Below are 27943 nucleotides of genomic sequence, written 5' to 3'. Positions count from 1 at the left end.
ACATAAGAGAATAGGAATAGTAATAAATAAATTTAATTTTTTATTGGATAAGTTAAAGGTCATAAAGGTTGCATAAGTTAAAGGTCATTAATAAATATAAGATTTTAATAAGTATAAGATTTTATTGGATTCTTAATAAAACCTGAAAAGTACAAAACTTAATGCTACACTGGTATTATATCTTAAATTACTTTAAGTGTACCTCTAACAAAAATATACGTGAAATCATCCCAGAAATAAAGAATTCAAATTTATAAAGAATTTTTCTCTCTCAGGAAACAGTACGTGTTTCAAAAACTTGCTAGTTCAGTACCTAAATGGTATTATATTTAAAAATATTTTTATAGTAAGAATAAAATATAAAAAATTAGAATAGTAATTTCAATAACTTAACCTATAACCAAGAGTACTGAAAGTACTTTTTAAAATATTTTTTTAATAATGTAAGTATTCCACACCTTAAAGAATTTCAGAAAAGACAAATAAACATTAAACGTTTTGATGTCATCTTAGAACTCCTCCATAAAAAAAAATCTTATCTACAATTATTTACTTTGCGAATCAGGAAAAAAAAAAATCTTTTATCTTGTTTTCTTGACTTGTACCACTTAGCATCAAAGTGATTTTTATTGATAGGGTGCCCTAGGGTACTATGACTCCTTACCAATGGGATCAGGACAAATAACCTAACGGCAAATAGTAGTTAATAAAGATCAGGAGGTTCACTACCTTTAGGGCCAAGAAGGAAAAGAAATAGATTGATTCTTACATTTCTGCCACCATAATTCCTTTGTTTGTGTTAAAACAATTTCGGTTTTTGTTTTTTTTAATAAAGTGATTTCTAAAAAAATGTATACTCATTCCACCTACCAAATCCAATACGTTTTTCTCTGTTATTCTAAAATAATTCATATAATGAGTTTGTTTCTGTTGTTCCAAAATAATTGTCCGATACGTTTTTCTCTGGTTTGCTAAAACAACTCATGTGATACGTTTGTTTTTTGTTGTTCCAAAATAATTATCCGATACGCTTTACTCTGTTTTACTAAAATAACTCATGTGATACGTTTGTTTTTTGTTGTTCCAAAATAATTGTCCGATACGCTTTTCTCTGTTTTACTAAAAAAACTCATGACATGTTGATATTGTAGATATGTTGATATTGTAGAATAACTAGTGTGATACGTTTTTCTCTTTGTTTCCAAAATAATTGTCTGATTTTTCTCTAGTTATTCTCTGTTATTCTTAGGTAATTGTCTGATATGTTTCTTTTTAGTTCTAAAATAATTGTCTGATATGCGTTACTCAGTTGTTTCGCAATAATTGTCTGTTACGCTTTTCTCTGTTCTTCCAAAATAATTATCCGACACGTTTTTTTCTCGGTAGATTCGAAATAATGACCCAATAAATAATGGTTCTGACCTGATAAATTATGATAAAACTAACTTGATTATGATATGCAATTGATGTAATATGATAAAACTAATTTATTATGATTAATAAATTATACCAATAATAAAAAAAATCTATTATTTACTAGTAACTGCGTTTAACTAAAATTTGCTTAATGTTATTTTATTTCTTAAAATAGTAGCAGAAACTGATATTCCATTAAGATTGTTTAGTTAAATAATAATGGATAATATAGCTTAAAACTAAATAAAAATGGCATAATACTAAAAAAAGTTCAAGATACTGTAATGAGCTTCAGAATAATTAAACCATCCTGATTTTATTGGATATTAAATATTTAAAATCAGTTTTACTTCCAAACTTCTTGATTTCATTAAAAACGACGCTTAAGAAATTGAATAGTAAAATTTTTATGAAAATCTATTCCCGTTTTGGTGTCATATATTGGTGCACTTTCATTAGTAAGATAAAATTGCCAGTATGACAAAAACAGAGTTGTGGCAATTAGGCAAGAGATTACTTCACTTTAAAGTGAAAACACTACTCAGTTAAAAGTGATAATATTAATAATAATAGTTAAAAAAGTAGAAAAATTAATGTTTTAATAAATAATAATGGCAGCAAGATCATTAATAGTAGAGTTCACCATCATAATTATTGTATAAATGCACAAAGTCCCAAATTATTTAGCAAGAAAATATAAAACTTTAATATTGTTATTCAAAAAATATAAATCATCTATCCTCCAAGCACAAGCCAAAAATAATACATAAATTCCAAATCCCCGATCAAATTTTATCCATTGCTTAACGCAAACTCTAATTAAACCTCAAAAATTAAGAAACTTCAGTAGCATGGTTAACATGCACACAATCTCATCTTTACTGTGGCATTCTTTAAAAATGTTCATCTCTTCTTAGGCCCAAAACGATTTCTGGGGTGGATTTTGATATCCTCCTCACTGCGCATGCGCATCGCGTGTCCAGACTTGATCCTTTAAATCCCCAATTTAAGAGGCCCCCTACAAGTACGCCCCTAATCTATTGTTACTCTCGCAGTGTCGTTGACAGTGAGGTTTTTGAATAAATAACGAGGGCCTAGGGTGTCTTGATCCGGCTAAAGTCTCTCGTAATTATATGTTGTTGCGCACATTATGAATAAATAATTTTCCTCCGCATAAAAGGAAGAAAGTGTTGCTTAGTTGGCGAAGAACTTACTTGGGGGTGAGGTCACAGAAAATGGAGCAGTTTGGGTGTCGCGATGAGCTAGAAATCAGGGAGTGATTTTTCTTCTTGTGGAAGAGAAGGGTTATGGAATTTGTTAGTTAAATAGGAAGTTTTCCTGAGAGTTTGGAAGAGAAATTAAAACTTCACTTTTGGCATCTTTTATAATAACCGATTTACCGCCAACTGACATTTAAGATTTTTAAAGTTAATGAACTACTTGGAAACTCTGGTACATTTTTGATAAAGTCGTAACATGGGCTTCTTTCCGTTTTACTGCAGTAAACTTTCAATATCTCAAAGTTGAAGGGACGCTAAAAAGTTTCAAGATAAAGAGTTTTCGAGACATCAAGTTCAGAGAGGCCGGAATAGTCTGACTGGTTGGGCACTGGGCCCATGTCCAAGAGGTCGTGGGTTCAATCCCCACCGGCCGAAGACTCTCCGTGTAGTAAATGGTGACTGATGCAAGTTAAATCTGTCGAGTTGCTAAGTGCTTCATGTTCCCGTAACAAATTATATCTCTAGGGGTACTAATCCAGGAGTTTTTCTTGTGTTCTGGATTGGTCCAAAATTACAAGGCTACGGAGTTGAACATTTGTAGTCGTAAACCTCAAAACTGGGTCAGCTGTTCAACGAGGGATATAAAATAAAATAGCAAGTTCAGAACTGAATATGTTCTAAAAAGAAGAAAAATATATTCTAAAATATTCCTCTAATAAGAGGTAGAGTCATGAAACACAAGAATAACCACTATTAAATATGTATCTGTAACGATGATAGTTGACTAGAAGTCTAAATACAACAATGATAATTTTATTTTTAAAAGTAGGACAAAAATAATTATGCATTAAATGGAAAAGAATTGGTTTACAATGAACTTACATTGTGATTTTTATGAAAAAATTAATTTTCTATTTCGAAAAAAATTCGAAATAGCAAGGTTTTGAGAAGAAACCTTTCGACATAGAAATTTAAATAAACATTAGGTGGATATGTAATGCCAAGTAGAAAAATATTTTTTTTGACGAAACAAGGTTTTCGAGATATCGAGAGTGTACTGTACTTTCAAAAATCGAACCCATGATGACTAAGCAATCATAGTGAAGAACTGGGGTTCGATGCCCGGCGACGGCTTGAACCCAGTTTCAGACTGATAGGCACCAGCTTGCCTGGAAGTGATAACGGCCTGTACTTAACTACATAACCACAATCGTGAAATTTGAAATTATGGAGCCTTAATCTCCATGAATCTCAGTAGCTTGTTGCGAGAATATTTACATCCTAAATGGAGAAGTCGGTAAATAATAAAAGGATACATATTTAAAATTTAAGTTCCATTTGTTGCACTTATTATTTTTATTTTTTACCACTTCTTATGCGCACTATTTTGACAACCATTTTTTTTAAAACTAAATTATTGCAGAACATTGTTTCCAGAGTCCCAAAAAGAGGATCCTAAACTCAAAGCTAAAGTCTGCTAAAAAGAACTGACAGGACTTTTAATATGTAATTATGATAGTTAGATACAATAATTATAATTATGTATTAAAAGTCAACCTATATAACACATAGTAGAAATATAGAATAATCATCGCTTTTCCCAAGGAAAATAAAAATAAAAAAATGACTTAAACTCAAAGCAAAAGTTTTCTGAAAAGAATTGACTGGTCTCTTAATATATAATTATAATAGTTACAAATAATTATTATAATTATATATTAAAAGTCCACCTATGTAACACATAGTAGAAATATAGAATAATCATCTCTTTCCCCACGGAAAATAAAAAACACAAAATTTTATTTGGGTACTTGCACTTCAAGAAGACATTCCATACCCACACATGCGACCTATGACGTCAGCGCCAGCTAATCTTTATCAGCAAAATGACGTATTAAAATTGAGCTAAGTTTCTTTACATAAGTTAGAGTGTTAATTAACACTAAGTTAATTAAACACAGAGCCGTATCGTACATCGAATTAGTTGAAATATAACTCTTTCTCGTCTACCTCTTTTACTTAACTTAGATTTTTCTTCGTTTATGTATTTTATTGTAACCGTGATATATTTTTGTTTTGTGTGCCTGGCAACTTTGATGCGTAACTAGTTTGTTTATGTTCCACGTAGCTTTATGCCTGTCTTTGTGTTGAGTATTTGTGCAAATATATAGTGAAAGAATTGAAATCTTTGAGAAAAAATCTTTGTGAAAGAATTTATATTGTGTCACTTAAGAGAATTGATACTTGACGGGCTTGGCTTACTCGAAATAGAATGGAAAGAACAGTTGCTAAAGTAAGCAAATTGCGCATTTCAACAACCAATCAGAATCGACTGCGTAACTTGCAGGTATCCTATTGTCTTAAACTCAGAGCAAAAGTTTGCTGAAAAGAATTGACTGAACTTTTAGTGTATAATTGTAATAATTATGTATTTGATAGTTATATACATGAAATATAAATCTATACATAATAATAAAAGCGGCTGTGTGTGTGTGTGTGTCTGTAATCACAATATATCGCCCCAGAAGCCTCGCCCAGGCACGAAACTCGGCACATAATTGTGTTTTGACATAATGAAGAAGTATTTTTTTTCTTTTTCAAAAATTTGGATTAGTTTTTTAGTTATAAGTCATTTTGTAAGAAAATCTATGCTTTTTCGTTGCTTTCAAAAAATTGGCTGTTGCCAGCCAATTTTTTGAAAGTTAACTTAGAAATAACAAACCAAACGATGTTAAACAACAAACCAAACGATGTTGACAAAATGCGTAGAAAGCGCAACTAGATCGAAATTATACAAGCGCAACTAGATCAAAATTATAATACCTGAGTGCTTGACGTAACAATCGTCTTCAAAGAGCCATATTCAAAAAACTAGAACCCCTGAATTAGACAGGCCGACTCATCATCTATTTTTGCTTCAAAGAGCTAATGTATGCTAATGCGAACCTTACAATTGAAATATTAATTTTCGACAACTTAAACCAATAATATACGAAGGAATTAATAATTTAATTGTAAGGTTCGCATTAGTTTACATTTATCAAAGTGGAGAAAAGTTTAACTTTTGTATTAAAGATGTGGCAACATATTCGATACGTAAATAGAACGCTTCGCTTTGATATATTTGTCGCTGTTCATAATTGTTATAATAAGTTTTTCTTCTTCTTTACACGCTCTATTTTTTTTTTCTTAAGCGAAGACGATAATTTTTGTAGCGATATAGATGTAGAAATTGATACAATAAAAAATTATATAGAAATAGAAATTGATACCATAAAAAATTAATTCGTTTTCGTGTTCTTTTCATGTATTTAGCATTTTAGTTTTTTTTTCTTAGGCATTGTAGCTATATAATATATAAAATAGGAATTTAAGACAAAATTGCAGGACAGGAACACTTTAATTGTCCACTAATCTTCAGATTTCCTGCTATGTTTTAAAAAACTTTATTTGTGAAAATCTTTAGCGTGGCGGACAGCTGGCCGCCTCAGGCGGCTAGTATTAAATATAATAGTAGTAATATTTTAAATTTGTAAAAATGTTTTGGATGCGTTAAAAAAAGAAAAAAGAAGGAAAAAAAAAGAAGAAAAAAAACGAAAAATTAGCAACTACATAAATCAAAATTATAATATGAATAGCAGGTCAATTAAAATCAATCTCTCAAACAATTCTTCGTTGCAATAATTTTTTAAGAAAATTGAAAAGCAGATCATAAAGGCTTTTCATTTTAGCGAAATTGTTGTTTTTCGTCATATTAACAGTTTGCATCATTTTTATCATGAGCTTTAAGGAAGCTGATTATAGTGGCACAAAACTTAACCTAACAGTTATAAATAACTTTTTCAAGCTCAGAACAGCTACAAAAACAGCATATTTTTTCTCTTAAAAGCATAATTTCATGTGACGGCAGAGACTGAAAAATGCAGCACGAAGAAATTTTCTTTTATCTGAACTCTGGCTTGAAATATACTTAGTTCTTAAAGAAAATTTGGTAAAAAATATGTGGAGGGGCCTTTTGGCGAAATTTTTTGGTGTCAATTGTGTCAACGTGGAACGTACTGTCAAATGAAATGACGTCGAAAACAAATAGCAAAACAAAACTGGAAAAAAAATTATAATTCGAATAAATTGCCGAAAAAAATTATAATTTGAATAAAATAATGTAAAAATGGAAAAGCACGTTATCTAATATGTTCTTAAAAAGAATTAAATATTGAGTTACTTTATTTCGAAGTTTTTCTGCGGATTGCTATAAATGAAATAACATAGCCCATTCTGGTGAGTCAAGGGTCACCTCGTAATACAGTCTGAGTGAAAATTTTAAATAACACTTTTTATATCAATCCTAAATTTTTTAAATGAATTATTACATATAGAGAAGCAAAAAAAAAATCAATTGCAAAATTTTGAAAATAAACTCCAACGAAGATCGAAACTCTTTCTACAAAAATAATCAAACTAAACATTAAAAATATCGTATAATTTTTCCGAACCAGCAATAAATATGCTTTTGTTTTTATGAAACAAATCGATGAAACCTTAAATACGATTCTTGCATTCCCTTCTCCTGTTTTCGAAAGAATTTTTCAGTTTCAGTTCGTAAAGTAATAAAATCGTTCGTAAAGGGAGAGAGCGGCGGCACACAGAAAATTACAGGGGAAATTACATCTCGTTTTATAATTCAAAAGCTCTGTGAATTTTAAAATTGAAGTTGAACTCAGGAAAGACCCCCCTTTGCTTTGTTCAAGTTGAAGAATTCCAGAAACGAGTCAGCTATGCATGAAGGCATGTATTATGTAGAGGCGACAAGTTTAAAAGAATAAATTTTGATCTCAAGTCATGAAACTTTAAATTTTTTTTCTCTTTCATTTACACCTCTTTCGATTTATTGATCATCTACGCCAGGTTTAAGATTAAATCCCATTCGTAAGCTAACGATTGTGGGTGTATGCTGGTGTAGTTTAAATAGTTTTGATTCGTAAAGTTTTGCCAGTGATATTTCCGAGTAAAAAGACATTAAGAATAAAAGTATTTTCTCTCATACCTTTAAATAGTTTCAAATTTTGTATTTCATTTAAGTTTAAAGTTTTCTCCATTATTTCTTGCTGGGACAGACTGGCCCACTGGGACGTCGGCATGTAAACTGGGTGCCTCCGGCCCAGTTTCTTTCTGTTGAAAATAAAAAGAAACAATTGATATTAATTTTGTTTAAATCTTCGTTGTTTAGAAACAAAAACATAAATGAGTGATTTGCAATGTAATTTGATATCTTTTTTACAAATTCTTTAACAATTACAAATGCTTTAAATAACTCACAATTTAACATTTAAAAAATGTTAACATTTGGGCAAGGCTATAATTTTAAACTCATCTTGCTGTAAAAAATTATCTGGGTTTTAAAACGGATAAATAAAATATATTTTCAAAGTTATTGAATTTTTGTAAAAAACGCCAATTTGTCGAAGTGAAGATGAAAATTTTCAAAACCAATGAAGAATTCTTTATTTTTGCACATTTTTATGACATCGGATAATGCAGCATCAGAGTAACTTTTGAAAACATTTAAAAAATGAACAGCAAACGCTATTCATTTTCACAAAACTGTGGCTTTTCTTCGTAATAGCGCTTTGAGCCATTTTCAGAATAAACATAGAGGGCGCTGGTTAAAAATAGGCCAAACTTGACCTAGCAGTCATGAATTACTCTTGCAAACTCACAGCGGTTATAAAAATAGCATATTATTCGCAAAAAAAAGTGTTATTTCATGTATTTAGAGATGAAAACTATCTAAAAGAAAGAAAGGCGTACTAAATATTAAAAGAATTCTTTCTTCTTCTCAGAATAGCTATATTTGAATTCACTCGGCGATTTTTGAACAAAATTTTCACTGAAAAACTTTTGAGCTTTTAAACTAAATGTTGACGTTCAAATTTCGAAATTTTCCGAATTAGGCTGGGGTCAGCTTTGGCTTGGGGATATTGCTCTCCAATCAATTATACTGGTGTGTAGAAAGCAGCTTCGTTCCTAAACTTTGGACATTTCATTCCCTCTTCATGAACAACAATTTCTAATGCCAGTTTCCTCAGATTCAAACTGAGTGTATAGGTTTTGGTATACTGCAGTCAATCTGCTCATGCACAATACACAGCAGTACTGACACAAAATATTCCCCTTTGGTCTATAGATTTATTATTAGAGATTAGAACGCACTATGCTATAAACAAGTTTAAAGTATCAAAAGAATGGTGTTACTATCTTATAGGACGAAGTTATAAGAAATACTTGAGGAACATTACTATCTATTTCACAATGAAAAGAACGGAAATACCACAAGAAGATATCTCTTTTTATGCCACTATTAATAGGATGTAGATGTCAAAGAAGAATAGCCACCCTTTTCGACTATTAACAGGATGCAGATATCAAAAGAAAATATCCATCCTTTTCCACTATGAACAGAATGCAGATATCAAAGTAGAATATCCATCCTTTACCTTAAGGAGCAGGATGCAGATATCAATGGATACCATTAATCTTATTCCACTATGAACAGGATGCAGATTCCAAAGTAGAATATCCATCCTTTTCCATAAGGAGCAGGATGCAGATATCAATGGATACCATTAATCTTATTCCACTATTAACAGGATGAAGATATCAAAGTAGAATATTAATCCTTTTCCATAAGGAGCAGGATGCAGATATCAATGGATACCATTAATCTTATTCCACTATTAACAGGATGAAGATATCAGTGAATAATATCAATCCTTTTCCACTATAAACAGGATGCAGATATCAAAGGAAAATATCCATCCTTTTCCAGTAGGAAAAAAATGCAAATATCAGAGGAGAATATTCATTTTTTCCTCCATGAACAGTTCGAAAGTGTTCAAGATAGGAGGTGTTCTATTTTATTTCAATAAGAACAAGATGGAAATAAAATTACAAGAGCAATCTTTTGTTTTTAAAATTAATATTGACTAAAAACGAGGCTTAAAAATCACAATCAGTAAAATTTTATTAAAAAAACTAAACGCGTTTCGGTGTCTCATAGTGGAATAAATCATCAGTAGCACAAATCGCAAGGATTGCAAAACAGAGACGATATAGTACGACAGATATTGCGTTATATTAATTGAGATACATTTATTAGCAGTAAATGTTTAAAATATAAATAAAAAATTAGTGATTTCCAAATAATTGAAAAATATGGTACAGCAATAGTAATAGAATTTTTGTGCCTGTACTCTAAAAAACAATCCAGGTCAAAGTATGAATTCATTTATGAAAGGCATTAGATGAGGAATGATATTAGTGAGGAATCAATTCTAAAATTTCTCTTCTGCAGGGATTTTTAATATATTAGTTCTTGATGTAGAAATCATATTTCAGTTTGCCCACATTCACGAGAACTTTAATAGTTTCAAGTGAATGTGATATTTGTGAATGCGGAATGTGTGAAATTTAATAATTTTGTTGCTAGGAAAAAAGATAACTTCGAAGAATTTTTGATATTTGGAAGCTAATTCTCGTGAAAATGGAAGTACAACAAAATTTCTTCTTTCGTATTTAATTTATAAATTTATTTTTAGAATTATAAGCACGTTTAGGCATTCTTTTATAACAATAATTTTATTTGATTCCACGCATTAAAAGGTTAAGTGAGGAGCAGATGATAAAAACCATTTTTTTCCCTCTTTGATTGGGTGTATGACAAGAGAAACGATGTGATAGAAATGAAACAGCAACGAGTTTGTGTTACTCAGGGATTTAAAAAATATTATCCTTATTTTCTAAAAAAGAACGTTTTTCGTACTTTTTTTGTTTTGCTCAAGTTGCAAACTATACCTGTTTTTTTTTCTGTTTTAGAAAAAGAAATCCTAATGAATATTAAGAGGACTAGATAGGATTTGAGACTATCAGTGTTCAACTCCTTGACCTTGTAATTTCGTACACAACAGAGAAGACAAGGGAACTCATGCATCAAGCATTAGGCAAATATACAGTCTTGGAGGAGTTTTTGATGGAACCAACCCACATTTACGTTACATGAAGAGGTAAAACACGTAAACCTCCCACGCTTGTCCTGACAGCAAAGGGATTTTAACCCATGAACCACTTATCACTGAGAATATTTTACGCCAGCATTGGGGTTGAAGCGAGTTGAATTCATAATAATAACTAGCCTTTGCCAGGATTGGAACACGGGCTATTTCATTGGAAAATGAGCATTGGTACTTACATATTGTACTTACGCTAGTACTTACGGTACCATTGACCATTTATGCGAAATCGGAAAAATAAAATTCAAATTTAAGTATGTAATTTTTTGCTTGCAATAAGTTTGTATTTTGTTAATTTTTTATTATCAATTCTATATTAAAATAAGATTTAAAGATACCAAAATGATCTTCGTGCGAAGTTGGCGAAAATAATAGACGGGATAATATACCAGAGCACTTTATCCACCACGACTCAAATATTAACTTATAAAAAAATCTAATAAAAAAATGATGTAATAAAATAATGCAATAAAATAAAAAAAATAATTAATAAAAAAATATAAAATCTTCCCATATTAAATTTTAAAAAATGACAAATCTTTTATTCATTTACATGAGACTTCGCCAAAGGCGACATTATTTGGCGATAAACTAAAAATTCGTCTATGCTTCTTCGGAAGTAAATAAGCAAACAGGAAAAAAAATTCTCCTGAGATCCCACTACACCCCTTAGAGGTGGCTCCGTTAATGGAAAAGTTCCGAATAAAAACATTCCCATCTATATTCCTCCTTCCTCAGGTACTGTACTGAAGCTGTCCAAAAGTACAGCAAGGAAAAGGCGGTTGGCGCGACACTGGTCTCTTAACGACGTTCGACCCTTGAACTTGGCGGGGTTGTAAGAGAGAAGGAAAAAGAGAGCGAAAAGCTGGAAAAGAAACAGGGTGATCAGTCAGTGTCGAAGATTGGATTCTGGTCATTAGAGGAATGCCGTGTTCGCGTCTTTTTGACAGCTATTGGGGCTATTTTTTTTTTATTTGTTTGGTTTTTGGGCAGTACACGCTCTATTTGATGGTTTTGGATTAGGAGTTATTAATTAGATAAACTTAGTTGGTGAAAGCGTAATAAATGTAAGAATTTCGTATGAATTTCAAATGGATAATATTTATAAATGGTATTATCAGAATTTTTTTTAATGTACGCAAACTGCTTGTGACTGAATAAAATAAGTATACAGAAAGTGATTTAGATAAAATTATCATTTAGTAGGAAAACTCTTGAAAATACCAAAAATTTTAAAATTTATGTTCTGTTAAACTCGATTTACATTCGTTTTAATATTCTCTTTGCTCTATGACTATGTTTGATTCATAAACTAATTTTATTTTAAGAATTGGTGTGTGCATGTTTCCTGAACTAATTATTTTTACATTAAATTGTAATGTAAAAAGAATTTTTCTGACTCTCATATTTATCACATCTTATTGGTATTATACATTTTAATATTACTGAATGCCAGAAAAGAAAGCAACTATTTTCCATCAAAAGTTGTGTAAAGGAAACTTCCAGGTATTTCACTACACCAAAACACCAAGAAAATATCAACTGTGTTTCGCTACCCCAAACACCAAGGAATTATCTACGATGTCTCACTACACCAAGGAATTAAGTACGGTATTTCACTACACCAAACACCAAGGAATTATCTACGGTGTTTCGCAACACCAAATATTAAGGAATTATCTGCGGTATTTGCTACACCAAAACACCAAGAAAATATCAACTGTGTTTCGCTACCCCAAACACCAAGGAATTATCTACGATGTTTCACTACACCAAACACCAAGGAATTATATGTTTCACTACACTTCTTTTCTTTTAACGGTAGATTAAAATGTTTGGAGGCCAAGCAATAAGACGAAAATACTTAATTGAATGTAAGAGATTTATAGACTTTGCGAATTAGGACAAGAAATAAATGTAAGAGATAATTTTTATTTCTTATTGTCAATGTTTAAAGTTTAAAGGTAATTTAACCAGATACACTAAAATGTCATCAAAATCTAATCATCTAATCATTTCTTCAAATATTAGACATTACAAATACCAATTTTATATCCATATTAGAGTGTTTATTTAGAGTGACTCAAAAGTAACTGATAGTTTATAATAACATTAAAGTTTTAAACTAATAAAATAATATCGATGAATGTGTGATATCAAGTAATTTCATGAGTTAGATTTTAAGAATATTTTTTTCAGGAAACTTCACCGGGGTGCCGATTGTAATTAATATGTAGCCTAAGTAATGTTAAATGCAAATATAATAAATTACTGAAATATTTTAATATTCCTTCAATTGCGGATACAAAGTCAAACTATGAAATTATTAAATACAAAATTATTATTGAAAGAATAATAAACTGATCTGAATGTAGACTTTAATGGTAACAAAAACCAGAAGCGGTTACACTGCTCCAAGTTCAACGCAAAACGTACTCAAGGCAACACAGTTCAAAGACAGCATAATTGATACCTGAAACGAAAGCAAGTAAGAGAGGAAAAATGAGGAAACAGACAGAATAAAGGCAAGATTACACCTCGATGTCCTTAAACATATTTATCTGAGGAAGATAATCCCTTTCAGGGAATAATTGAATAATGAATGATAATAGTGCTCTAAGAGACGTAGTTAGATACAAATATAACATGTTCTTGTTGTCGTCGGTCCTTAAGGCAGAGGGGGTCAGATTGTTTTTGTTTTCCAGTGGCGCCATCTATGGCCAAGAATTTGACTTCTGCTTCACCCATACGACACACCAGTTTATAGGGAGGACCCATTCATCGATTCTTTCCGCAGATCGTAATTTTGACCAGAACCAGAGAACGATTAATCTTCAATTCAGCACCCCCAGAGGTGTAATTTGTTATGGGAACATGGAGGACTTTGTGAACCGACAAACTTAACGTGCACCGGTCACCATTTACTCCACAGAGAGTCTTCTGCTGGCTGGATTCGAACTCAAGAAAGTATGTCCAGTGTCCAGCCAATTAAGCTATCCCGGCCCAATATAACATGTAAATTAGTGAAATATTGTACATATTAATAATAAAGTTCACGTGCACGACTTTTTGATGGAACTAACCCGCATTTACGTTATATGGAGAGGAAACTCACGAAAACCTTTCACAATTAGCCTGACGGCAAGGGGACTGACCCATTATCAGTCTATCACTGCGGATATTTTACGTCAGCATCGATTGCGGAATTCATATCGACCAGCCATCGCTAGTTCACCTCATTGGGAGAGGAGCGCTTTATCACCTGAGCCACCACTGCTATCCCGTTACTTGAAAAGGAAAATCACGAAACGCTATTTCGGTTTACTCTACGGTCAGGGATTTCTTACCCAGATCCGTCTACCACAGACTATCTTTTATGCCATCAACGCGCGAGTCGAATTTGAAATTACCAGATATCGCTGGGATTCAAACTTGGCTCACTTTTTGTGGAACTCTACTCTCTGAGCCACCTCCAAAAATATTGATAATGATAGATCTACTTATTATTTCTAGAGCAAAAATTTTTACGTATCACATGATTGGGTTAACCTACGTCTTGCCCATTAAAAATTGAATTTGGTCATTTAAATGAAATTAAAAAATTTTTCTATCAGACCTCACCACAACATGAGATACTGTTTATTTTATTTATTAAATTTAATTCGCACATTCTAAGTATCTATAAATCCTTCTGAATCCTTAATTAGATTTCTTGAAAATAATTTATGAAATGTCATGAATACGTGTGTAGATTTCATGTAATTATTATGTAATAATTTCATGTATCTGCTGATTTGAATTCTCCTAAATCAAAATTTTTTAGTAGAGTCAATGTTTAATAAATCCTCTTGAATCCATTTATAAAATTTATGTAAGTAAGTAATGAATCCTCTTGAATCCATATGTAGACTTCATGTAAATAAATGAGTCCTCCTAAATGCACATGTTGAGCTAGTGTAAATGTTAAATAAGTCCTCTCAAATTCATATCTCGAGTTTATGTGAGTGATTAATGATACTTCATTAAACCTTATTATGTAGAGTTTATTAAAATGATTTATTAATCCTTTTGAATCTACACGTAGAGTCAATGTAATACTCTAGAATGCATGTATAGATCTTTGAATCTATGTGTCCTTAGTAACTGATGAATGGTTTCTGAACTCTTTCGTAGAATTTATGTAACAGACTAATGAAATCACCTTAGTTTTTATCTGGTATTTTTTTGCCAAATAATTAAATCTATTTTCTTGCAAGTAAGCACATTTATTGAGCTCAATGAACTAAAACGATGTTTTAATAAACTAAAACAAATTGATAAGAAAAAAAAAACTTTCAACTTCAAAAGTATTAAAATATGGCTTCTATTGAAAACTTAAAATTATAAAATATTTATTCTAAAGTTCTATTTTGTTTATTATGTAATGTGACGTCGTTCATGATTAATTGCTTCGTCAAGAAGATAATGACGTTTCTAACTTTCTTGGTAAGCTTAGGCACTTCATCAAATGCAAATATTGATTGACGTCTGACCTTTTTAACCCTTCCTCAAAGTTGATGCAATTGGAGCGGCCGATATAAAAGGAAATACTGCCATTGGCCAGAAAGGTCGAGAGGGCAGGGCAAAGGTCGTGCCGTTTCAGAGATCTCATCCCTATACGGATCGATGGTCTAGCATGATTCATTCATTTGCTGGTGAGCTCAACGGATGAAAAGTTTCCTCATCATTCTGTTTGGCAGGGAAACTTCTACGCAGGGGGAAAACTGCATTGCATTATGGGAAATCTCCTTTATGTTACATCGAAACGGTATTTTTAAGAGATACGCAGTTAAAGACCTTAAATTAAAGCTTTTTTAAGCCTGTTTCACTGAGGTTCTGTTTTCATATGAAACAATGCTTTTTAGCGAATAATATGCTCTTTTTATAACTATTGTGAGTCTGTATTTGTAATTTCTGATTTTTGGGTTACGTTTTACCAATTTTTAATCAGATTTCTCAATGATAATTATGAAAATAGAGAAAATTTCAGTATGAAGAAATAGAAAAGAATATGTATTTATGCTGTACATATGTATTCACAAGGAAGAATTTTATATGACACAAACTAATTTATCTTCAAAATATAGTTTTTTCACATAATGTAATTACAACATAATGTTTTATATTAAAATATCCCTTTATTTTACTTTTTTTCACAGTTAATACTTGTGTTTCTTTTTTAAAATTTTAATCTCGTGTTTTTATGGTGAATTAGCGATAAACTCGATAAGCTGAAAAAGGTATAAATATGCGAAAATTGAGAATTATCCAACAAATTTTAAGGGTGTTTTTCGAAGCCTAACATGCAATAACACTTTTTAGCGACTTTTATACCGTTTTGAGCTTGTGAGAGTTATTTTCTAATCGTCAGGTTTGCTTCTATTTAGCCTCCTTAAAAACGGCTTAAAATTTTAATATGGAAAAAAAATCACAGTTTAATAAAAGAAGTTTTTTTTTAAAAAAACTTGAAAAGTTGCTCCAACCTGGGTTTGTAAATATTGAGAATTATTAGTTGTTTTTAGTAATTTTCATATAAATGTAAAAATTTTGACAAATTATTGATTTAAAAGAAAAATATTTAAGCTATTTTTCCGCTCTAACTCTCAGATGGTTCTTCAAGGCAAAATTATTTATATATAGTTTCAAATTGAAGTTTTACTTAAAATTAAAAACAAAATATTTGCAAGTCACGACACTTAAATTTTGTTTCTTTTAATTTCCTTTTTGTAAATAAATTCAAAAATGCAACATAATTAATTTTTTATTAAAAGTTTCAATAAAATAATTAAATATTTATAATTTAATAAATTTGTTCCCTTTCTTTGTTATATATGTAATTTGCATTGTATTACAAACATTTTACGATGCAATCAGATTAATTATTAATGATAATTTAGTTAATTAGTTCAGTAATTAATCATAATATTATATAATTACTATGCAATATAATAACTATACTATAGATAATTTTATAAATAAATCACTTAATAACTGACCATTATTCATTTTATAATAATATAAGATAGGATTGTATTCCAAACATTTTACTATGCTAGATGATTAATCATTAATGATAATTTAATTAATTAATTCAATAATTAATTATGATATAATGTAATCAATATGCATTATAATTAATATGCAATATAATTACTATTCTAGATAATTTTATAAGTTAATCATTTAATAATCAATTATTATTCGTTTTATAATAATATAAGATAGGATTGTATTCCAGACATTTTGCTATACAATCTGATTAACCATTACTAACATTAATTAGGATTGTATTGTCGATATTTTACTAAACAATATGAATAATCATTAAGAATATTCTATAGAATTTTATCTCAGATATTTTACTACGCAATCTGATCAATCTATAATAGATTTAGATCAATGCAATTTAATTAATAACATTTGATAGATGCATTACAGATATTTTAACACATAATGCTAGCTAGCATTATGTGTAGCTTTAACACATAATAATATTAGCTAGCATTGCATTACAGGTATTTTTCTGCTCAGTATGATTAATCATGAATAATATTTGAGAGCATTGCATTACAATAATTTTACTACAATAATATTCATTATCAATTAATTTTCTAATTAAGTAGCAATATAATTAGTAACGTTAACTGGACAAGACTGGACTGGACATTTTGAAAAATACAGTGGAAAAAAACAGTCCACGTTAAAAAGGAACTAGGAATTTAAACATTGAAATGCAGAATTATTATTTTTAAATGCAATTTTTAAATAATAAACCTAAGGATTGAAATAGTATTTTAGCAGGAAGAGTTTAGTATTCAATTTGTTGCTGCTTCTTTTAAATGAGAGTTCTGAAGTAACTTTAACGATTTATGACATTATTTCTCTTTATTCTTAAATTATTTATGACGATATTTATATAAAGTAGTTTCAAACAATTTATGGCGTTTTGTTTCAGTTGATTAGGGATTATTCTAGAATATTTTTAAGCAATTTATAACATTCTGTTTCTCTAGGCTTTACTTGCTTACAACAGCATTTACTTGAAATAGATGTAAACAATTTATGGCATTCTGTTTCTCAATTCTGCACTTGCTTACAATAACCTTAACCTAAAGTAATTTTGAGAAATTTATCTGGCATTTTGATTTCTTAATCTTTAACTGTTTATAATAACATTAACTATCAAATAAAAGTAATTTTGGCAATTTAAGACATTCTGTTTCTACTTGAAATAGATATAGACAATTTATGGCATTCTGTTTCTTAATTCTGCACTTGTTTACAATAACTTTGTCCTTAAGTAATTTTAAGCAATTTTTCTATACTGTTTCTTTTTTCTTTAACTGTTCATAATAACATTAACTGTTAAATCAAAATAATTTTAACAATTTCAGATATTTCGCTTCTTTCCTCTCACTTGTTTACAATAACATTTATTTGAAGTAATTTTTGACAATTTAAAAGTATGCTGGTTGTCCATTATTCAATAGTTGCAATGAACAGAGGTAAATTTAAAAAACTTTTGACTTCTTTTTCTCTATTCCTTATTTGCTTATAACATTAACCTGGAGTAATTTATTACAGTTTATGAAATCATTTTTTTCCCTATTCTTGAATTAACCATAATGGCAGTGGTGATAAAAATAAACCAAATTTGTAATTCTAGTCAAATTTAAATGATCAATGACATCTTTACCAAAAGAAAAGATACATACATGATTCAATAGTTTAAAAAAAAAGACCGAGTTTTCTTAAAGAGAAACTTTCTTAATCCACTTCGTACTTTCACTCAATAGATAATATTGGCAGCAACGCAAGTTTCCGAACCCTAAACTGTCATCATCTTTTTGTAAAAAAGCAGTTTAAGAACTCTTGATTGAAAAGTCAGTGGATTGCTTGAGGACAAAAAAAAAAGAAAGTAAGAGGTTGACTGGGGGGAGGGGGGTTGTCCTAGGAAGAAGGATTGGTTTCGATTTCGTTCGGTGCCGGAGCATCTCTATTTCTATTATCAAGGTGTGACCTGGTTTCGAGATATTCCACTATTGGATGAGTCGTCGCCCATACATCAAAAGGGGATGATCTTTTTTCATTCGATTCACTCATCCGTCCCGCGGTCAGGAACAAAAACCACCTCACCCCCTCTCTCCACATGGCCACAAATCGAAACTCAAATCAAAGAAAAGGGATTGGTTCCTCACTAAATAAATATTATTTCGTAGATCCATTTTTTAATTGAACACTGCCTACAAGTCTCACATTTTAAAGCCAGAGAAAGATTTAAGATTATTAATATATTATTTTTGATTAAAAAACAATGGAAATGGGATAACCTTGGCATAGACAGGTTTGGCCCATGTCCAAGAGCTCGACGTAAGCTCGATCTCCGAAGACTGAAGTTTTTCCGTCAACAAAATTGTGACTGGTGCACGCTAAATTTGCCGGACTCACAAAATCCTCCAAGTTTCCAAAACAAATCTGGGGGAGACGTGGTGGTTCAGGGGATAGAGCGTCACCTTCCAATGAGATAAACAGGGTTTGAATCCCAGCGATGCCTGGTCGAAACGGATTCCGGAACGGAAATTATCCTCAATGGTAGACGGATCATGGGCTAGAGTCCCCTTGCCGTCATGCTCACCGTGGGAGGTTTCCGTGGTTTTCCTCTCCATTTAATGTAAATACGGGTTAGTTCCACCAAAAAGTCTTCCTCGAAGTTAAATTTCTCCCAAAACTTGATCTAGGAGTTCTCTTGTCATTTGGATAGGGTTTAAAATTACAAGCTATTGAGTTGAATATTAGGAGTCACAAACCCGAAATTGAGTCAGCTAGCTGTTCAAAAACGGTTATAAAATACATCTAGGGCTACTGAATCGGAGATTGGCCGTGCTCAGGTCAAAATTACGATCTGCGGATGGATCGATGGAGTGTGAATGCGTCCTGCCTGTAAAACGGGCTGCGACGTATGTGTGATGCGGAAGTCAAATTCTTGGCCATAGATGGCACAACTGGAAAACAAAAACAAGCGCACCCCTCTGTCTTAAAATAGGCTTGTTAGTATTAACAAGTGAAATAAGAAAACAACAGAGGAAATGAGAAAAGGAAAGAAAAGGAAGAAAGAAAAAGCTGCTAACCTCACATTTTATTTTTATTTTATATTTCACAGCGTTGAACCCATTTCTGGATTTACGATCGATGTTCAACACCTTATAATTTAAAACACAACCCAGAAGGCAAGGATGGAACTAACCAGTATTACAGGCATAAACCACGGCACGGAGACTAAAACCTTTCATCCGTCAATAGCAATATTTTTCGTCAGCATTGTGGTCAGTGCGCTTTGCGATTTTCATCTTAAATTTAATGAGAGGAAACTACTAGTCTCAATAGCTTACACGATATGTTGTTTTCCTGCATTAATCACTCATCCTGAGAGCGGTGGTGGCTCAGAGAATAGAGCGCTAGCCTTCCAATGAGGTGAACCGGGTGCGAATCCCGCATCTGACTTGCACCGACCACAGTGCTGAAGTCAAATATCCTCAGTGGTAGACGAATCAAGTCCCCTTGCCGTCAGACTAAACGTAGGAGGTTTTCGTGGTTTTCTTATCCATGTAACGCATATACGGGCTAGTTTCATTAGAAAGTCCTGCACAAAGGCAATTTCTCCCAATACTTGATCCTGGAGTTCCCTTTCCTTTTGAATTAGGCTCAAAATTACAAGGCTACGGAATTGAACATTAGTGGTCGTTAACTCAAAAGTAATTGTGTCAGCTGGTCAAAGACAGTTATAAAGTCACTCATCCTGCAGCAAAGTATCATTTAATGGAAATCACAGAGATTTCTTATCTTATTTGCATAAATATTACCACTAAAGTAAAAAATCAGAGATATTCTATAAATAAACTAGCTAATGAGCAGATTTACAAGGGTACTAAAATGTTGCTTCCGTCCTGAAATTAAATAGGCATTCAGCAAAATAATCATATAATTTTCGATTACCAACTAGGCATTCGTTTAAGTGAAAATAAGACTTTTGCTTGAACAACAGCAACGCACGTTTAAATTATTTATTTATTTATTAATAACGGCAAGCACTGAACTTTCATTCTTCGCTTTAGAAGATGCCGGAAATGATGCTCATTTATTGTTACCTGGTGGACAACTGTGAACTAAAGTCACGGAAGATAGCAACATTACCCACGCCACATTGTCACATACACACATTCATAGGGTGGGCCATAATCACACATCACACAACAGAAGACAGTACACATGCCCTGAACGGGATTCAAACAAGCCATTGCCTTCACCGCCAGGCACGCTAACCACTCGACCACCAGACCAGCACGTTTAAATTATGAAAATGTTACTTATTTATATTTCGCCATCAATTTCATCGTCCATACAATCAAACGATCAATATATTTGTTGATAGAATCAATAATCAAACATTTTAAAAGCAAGAATCAATCAGTCCAAAATATTAACCTTTTAAACGTGGATAGGACAGCGGTGTCCCTTTTATAAATTTTTCTGGCGCTCTAATTACAAGAAAAATAGATTTTGATATTTTTTAATTTTAAAAAAGGTTTTAATAGTTACTAAAAAAAAATCTGTTAGGTTATCGGAAATATGAATGCCTTAAAATAAAATAAAGTAAAAGTAATACCAAAAAAAAGTAGTTAAAATTTTTCAAATTTAATTCATATTCAAAAATTTATCAATAACTGATTTTGTCAATTAAAGAAAATTCAAACGATGTATAACTGCTTCTCTTAGATCTAAATAAGTGCAAATAAATTGAAATTAGGAAAATTATTATTTGAAAGTGAGTCGTGCTTGGATGATTTTACTTTTGACGCAGAAAAAAACCCCAATGTTTCATGCTGCATTTCATAACCATATATTATTAAAACGCTAAAGATAATATTCTTCACTTATTTTGACCTAAATTAATACAAAATAATGAAAAAAGTATAAAAGATATGCTTAATAAAGATTCCGTGTCAGAGGGTTAAGGATATTTACATGATGCCATTTATTTATTTTTCAATATCTAAAGAATCAAGTCAATAATCAAACAATCAACAAATTACTTGAAACAAACTATTGAACCTGAACGATACGAATATAGTTATTAGGCACAACGGAAAACTCATGATTTCCAACTGGAATTCATGGTTGGAAATCATGAGTTTTCCGTTTAATTACTAGGGTAATTTCCAGGGTACTAGGTAATAATTACCTACGTAATCAATAAATGGATTACCCTATTAATTCTGCGGATTAGCTGTGTAATTAGCATATTAACGCTTTGTAGCTTTAGCAGCAACAAATATACATTTGTTAGTTCAACTAAAACATATTTGTTATTCTTAAAAGACTGTTCAAAAGTTCAAGAAATAAAAATATCAATTAGAAAAAAACACACATTCACAAATTGTATGACCAATTAGTAAAATTCGAAATCAAATAATTTTCAGCAAGGATTGAAAATTACATTGCTCTGGGCATGAAAAAATTCCGATCGATACCCTTTATTATTTTATTTTACCCTTACTTGCAAATATTCAATCAGAAATAACGTTAAAATACCGATTAGCACTCCTCAAATTTTGATGAAAATTGTCAAGATTTCAGGGACCCGAGAACGGTACCAAAGATGGAAAATGCTTGTAATCAATCAATCAATGCGTTTAAAACAAATTAATATCAAAGTTTATTACATCATTTCAAAATAACGTGACAAAGAATAGGTCATTGTGTTGTGTGTGACTAAACCCCATAATCGACAAAGTATTTATATTTCAAAATCTGAACCAATTTTTTTTTAAACAACGCGTGATTTTTGAAAGAGTTTTTATTTGTAAATTTTCTAACTGCAGCCATATGACCTTCATTTTCCAATATTTTAAAAATGCACATTTATAAAATATAATTTTACCAGGTCATTCAAAAAGAACGCGAGCTTTTATTTTAAATCAATTATAGAGTTTAAATAAATTGTGCATAATTCATTTCCTTATACGTGAGATAATTAAATTTATGTTTTTAGTCTCAGAAACCGTGATATTTTTAATCACTACAATTAAACGTTTCCTCAACACGTTTTACAGAAAGAAAAGAAATGAAAACTACAGTTTTCCTTGTATAAAACGTGTTTATTGGATAACTTTTCATCAAAGTAATTACGAAGAATCAAAAACTATTCGAACTATATATTATTCCAAATCAACAATTCAATAGTTAGTACAATCATGTACTATTCTTTAAAATTGCTAGTGCAATTATGAACTATTAATACAATAATGTACTATTTTTTAATACAATTCTGTACTACTAATACAATTATGTACAATTTTTAATACAATTATGTACTATTTTTAATACAATAATGTACTATTAATACAATTATGTACTATTTTTAATACAATTATGCACTATTAATACAATTATGTACTATTTTTAATACAATTATGCACTATTAATGAAATTATGTACTATTTTTAATAAAATTATGTACTATTTTAATACAATTCTGTACTATTAATACAATTATGTGCTATTTTTAATACAATACTCTACCAATAATAACAATTATGAACTATTTTAATTGAATTATGTTCTATGTTATTATGATTCGTAAATTAAAATTCGCACAATCTGTATAAATAAAGCAGAAAGTTTATATGTATGTGTGTACCTTATACCAGGCAAAAATATTTATAACTCTGTTTATACAAATCCAAAATTCTGAGCTGAACCACACCAAATTTGGTATACGCGCATTCAAAGTGACAGGTAAACCTAGCTTTGTACTCTCTTCGACCATCGGTGTGCGTGCGGCATCCCTAAGAAAGAGTTTTCAATTTGATAAATATTTCAGAATGTGAATCATGTGGTGATGACGTCATAGAATGCCTATTTAAAAAGAAATATGGAACCATGTATTTCTTATATTGATACTTACACTCTTAAAGTGTATTTTGATAAACTGAAATAATGGAAACTCAAAAAAGAATAATTTGAAGTCTATTAAACCATAAAAATCGTGGTAAATTTTGAATATCTCAGGTTAAATAATACTATGTGTAGTATGGTGATATTTGGGTATTTATCCGTTCCAGAGGGTGGTGAAAAACCTATTACCACTGTACCTATAATAGTATTGGTATAATGGATGGTTGACCATGTAAAGTTAAGCGCAGATGGCGCTAAGGGTTAAGATTCGTCGTAAGACTTCCGGGTTACTACTTCCGAGCTTGTAATTTTGAACTCAATCTAGAAGACAAGGGAACTTTTGGATCAAGTATTGGGAGAAATTTGCCTTCGTGGAGAACCCCGATAGATTTAGCATGCACCAGTAACCATTTTGTACACGGGGAGTTTTCGGTCGATGAGGAACGAACTGATGACCTCTGGACATGGGACCAATGCCCTATCAGGCTATCTCGGCCCGCCTTTAGAGTAAATTAATATAAATGTTTCATTCTAAATATTTTGCTTAATAATAAAACCATTAATTGTAATGGTGCATCATTCTATAATATCATTCTGATTTAAAAAATAAATAACATCAAATGTGTTATATTTGTAAACAATTCATATTTCTTCCATTGGAAGCTGAATGGGGAAAATGTGAATACGTCCACATTAGACCCATCGCCATGTGTCTACAACATCCCGAAAAACACATGTGTTTTTGCTTACACCTAATGTTGGTTAATTGGAAGTATGCAGAGCAAAAGTTAATATTTAAATTAGTAAAAAACTATATACTTCATTACATTTTGTTCCACATTTTGTTGAAAATTAAATATGTTAATAAAAGAGTAAAGAGAAAATTTGAAAGCTACTTTTGTTTCTTTAAAACGTTCTTTTACAAATTTCTACTAAATTATTCACAGTCTGATTAAGAAACTTCAGATGGAAGTGTAAAGTGCTCAAAATAAAACCCTGATTAACTTTTGATCTAATGATTATATCTTCACGTTTTTGGACTCAACGGTTCGAAAGGGTGACCTAAAATATGCTAATTAATTAGTGCAGAGGATATTTAAACTATCAAAATCGGACACAAAATTGTCCTTCCTCTGAATAAATATCCTTTTCTGCGGATTCGGATTTCTGATCCCCAAAATATAGGGAGTAGCTTTAATCTGGGAAAGATGATCCCAATAATTTTTTCAGGAGAACGATCCAAAGTTTGGACTCCTTAATGTTAATTTTACTTTTTGTCTATTCGTTTATTCAAAGATGATTCCATGCGAAAAATAACTTACGATAAATATTTATCCTTGAATTGTAAGTTACACAATTTTTTACATTATTAGAAGGAATATAATGTTGCATGGAGAAGTACAAGACTTGAAGGAAATCGGTAGAATAGTTCTTGAGAAATTGAATTTTAAAAAGTCATGTTTTAAATGTTACTTTTGTACAATCATTTTCTAAGCAAGACACGACAACTAAGTATTGCCCACTTCCGGGAAGATAAGAAACTCGAAATTATTATTTTCTCTTTTTTTGGGTTAAATATTTTTATGAATTAAATTTAATAAATTCATAATTTTATTATGAATCAATAGAATTTTACGTTAAGATCAAAACAAGATAAAAAAAATTTAAAGTAACCAAAAGTATTTTTTGGAAAAAGTTTTTTGAAGGAAAAAGTGGTAACTTTTACTCAATTATCGTGGTTTCACTTATTTACCACAATTCACTCATTACCACACATCTACCACTGACTTTTATTTTTAGAACCGGAAAAGCATGTATATTTGGTGCAGCAAATCGATATCTAGGTGAGGAAGAAACAACGTTTCAAATATTATCTTTCATCCCTAACAACATCATTTACATTATTTATCCTTGTAGTTGTCGTCGGCTATTAAAGCACTGTTGATGCGAGTATTCTTGTTTTCCAGAGGCGCCATCTATGGGCTAGAATTCAACTTCTCCAACATGAAGAAGCAGATAACTCCAGTCCTTTGGAACATTGTCTATTTCAAATATTAAATCATCTTATAATAAGCAATGCGGTTGAATGACTCTTTTATGGATTCATCAACGCTGCTTCGAATTTAGAATATGCAGGTATTTCAATGCATCGAATGTGATACATTATGAGCGGTAAATGTGGGCTATAGGGATTCTCCAACATTTAATCATATTCTGTTAAATTATACGGTTGAATGACTCTCTTATGGATTCATCAATCCCCAGTTTGCACTTGCAGGTATTCCATTACATTAAATGTGATATGAACGATTTATGACGGACTTAGGGATTTTTCCTACCTGAAGAGGCAGATAACTCTAACATTGATTTGCAACTCTATTTCAAATATTAAATCATATTATATTTTAAACAATACGGTTGAATGACTCTTTTATGGATTCATCAACGCTGCTTCGAATTTAGAATTTGCAGGTATTTCAATGCATCGAATGTGATACATTATGAGCGATAAATGTGGGCTATAGGGATTCTCCAACATTTAATCATATTTTGTTAAATTATACGGTTGAATGACTCTCTTATGGATTCATCAATCCCCAGTTTGCACTTGCAGGTATTCCATTACATTAAATGTGATATGAACGATTTATGACGGACTTAGGGATTTTTCCTACCTGAAGAGGCAGATAACTCTAACATTGATTTGCAACTCTATTTCAAATATTAAATCATATTATATTTTAAACAATACGGTTGAATGACTCTTTTATGGATTCATCAACGCTGCTTCGAATTTAGAATTTGCAGGTATTTCAATGCATCGAATGTGATACATTATGAGCGATAAATGTGGGCTATAGGGATTCTCCAACATTTAATCATATTTTGTTAAATTATACGGTTGAATGACTCTCTTATGGATTCATCAATCCCCAGTTTGCACTTGCAGGTATTCCATTACATTAAATGTGATATGAACGATTTATGACGGACTTAGGGATTTTTCCTACCTGAAGAGGCAGATAACTCTAACATTGATTTGCAACTCTATTTCAAATATTAAATCATATTATATTTTAAACAATACGGTTGAATGACTCTTTTATGGATTCATCAACGCTGCTTCGAATTTAGAATTTGCAGGTATTTCAATGCATCGAATGTGATACATTATGAGCGATAAATGTGGGCTATAGGGATTCTCCAACATTTAATCATATTTTGTTAAATTATACGGTTGAATGACTCTCTTATGGATTCATCAATCCCCAGTTTGCACTTGCAGGTATTCCATTACATTAAATGTGATATGAACGATTTATGACGGACTTAGGGATTTTTCCTACCTGAAGAGGCAGATAACTCTAACATTGATTTGCAACTCTATTTCAAATATTAAATCATATTATATTTTAAACAATACGGTTGAATGACTCTTTTATGGATTCATCAACGCTGCTTCGAATTTAGAATTTGCAGGTATTTCAATGCATCGAATGTGATACATTATGAGCGATAAATGTGGGCTATAGGGATTCTCCAACATTTAATCATATTTTGTTAAATTATACGGTTGAATGACTCTCTTATGGATTCATCAATCCCCAGTTTGCACTTGCAGGTATTCCATTACATTAAATGTGATATGAACGATTTATGACGGACTTAGGGATTTTTCCTACCTGAAGAGGCAGATAACTCTAACATTGATTTGCAACTCTATTTCAAATATTAAATCATATTATATTTTAAACAATACGGTTGAATGACTCTTTTATGGATTCATCAACGCTGCTTCGAATTTAGAATTTGCAGGTATTTCAATGCATCGAATGTGATACATTATGAGCGATAAATGTGGGCTATAGGGATTCTCCAACATTTAATCATATTTTGTTAAATTATACGGTTGAATGACTCTCTTATGGATTCATCAATCCCCAGTTTGCACTTGCAGGTATTCCATTACATTAAATGTGATATGAACGATTTATGACGGACTTAGGGATTTTTCCTACCTGAAGAGGCAGATAACTCTAACATTGATTTGCAACTCTATTTCAAATATTAAATCATATTATATTTTAAACAATACGGTTGAATGACTCTTTTATGGATTCATCAACGCTGCTTCGAATTTAGAATTTGCAGGTATTTCAATGCATCGAATGTGATACATTATGAGCGATAAATGTGGGCTATAGGGATTCTCCAACATTTAATCATATTTTGTTAAATTATACGGTT

At 31.0% G+C, this 27943-nt stretch overlaps 1 long non-coding RNA gene across 1 annotated transcript in view; it reads left to right on the top strand.

Annotated features, from left to right (window-relative positions):
- The window catches only part of LOC147807362 (uncharacterized), an 81637-nt gene extending 55869 nt beyond the window's left edge, over positions 1-25768 (top strand). The window contains exons 2-3 of the long non-coding RNA XR_015435780.1: positions 10509-10696; positions 25663-25768. This is a non-coding gene — a long non-coding RNA (uncharacterized LOC147807362). The remainder of the gene's footprint in view (positions 1-10508; positions 10697-25662) is intronic.
- The last annotated feature ends 2175 nt before the right edge of the window (positions 25769-27943 follow it).

Source organism: Parasteatoda tepidariorum, chromosome 7, assembly GCF_982258835.1.
Source record: "Parasteatoda tepidariorum strain Cologne lab strain chromosome 7, Ptep-v5.0, whole genome shotgun sequence".
Lineage (NCBI taxonomy): Eukaryota > Metazoa > Arthropoda > Arachnida > Araneae > Theridiidae > Parasteatoda > Parasteatoda tepidariorum.
This window is presented reverse-complemented; position numbering and strand designations above follow the sequence as displayed.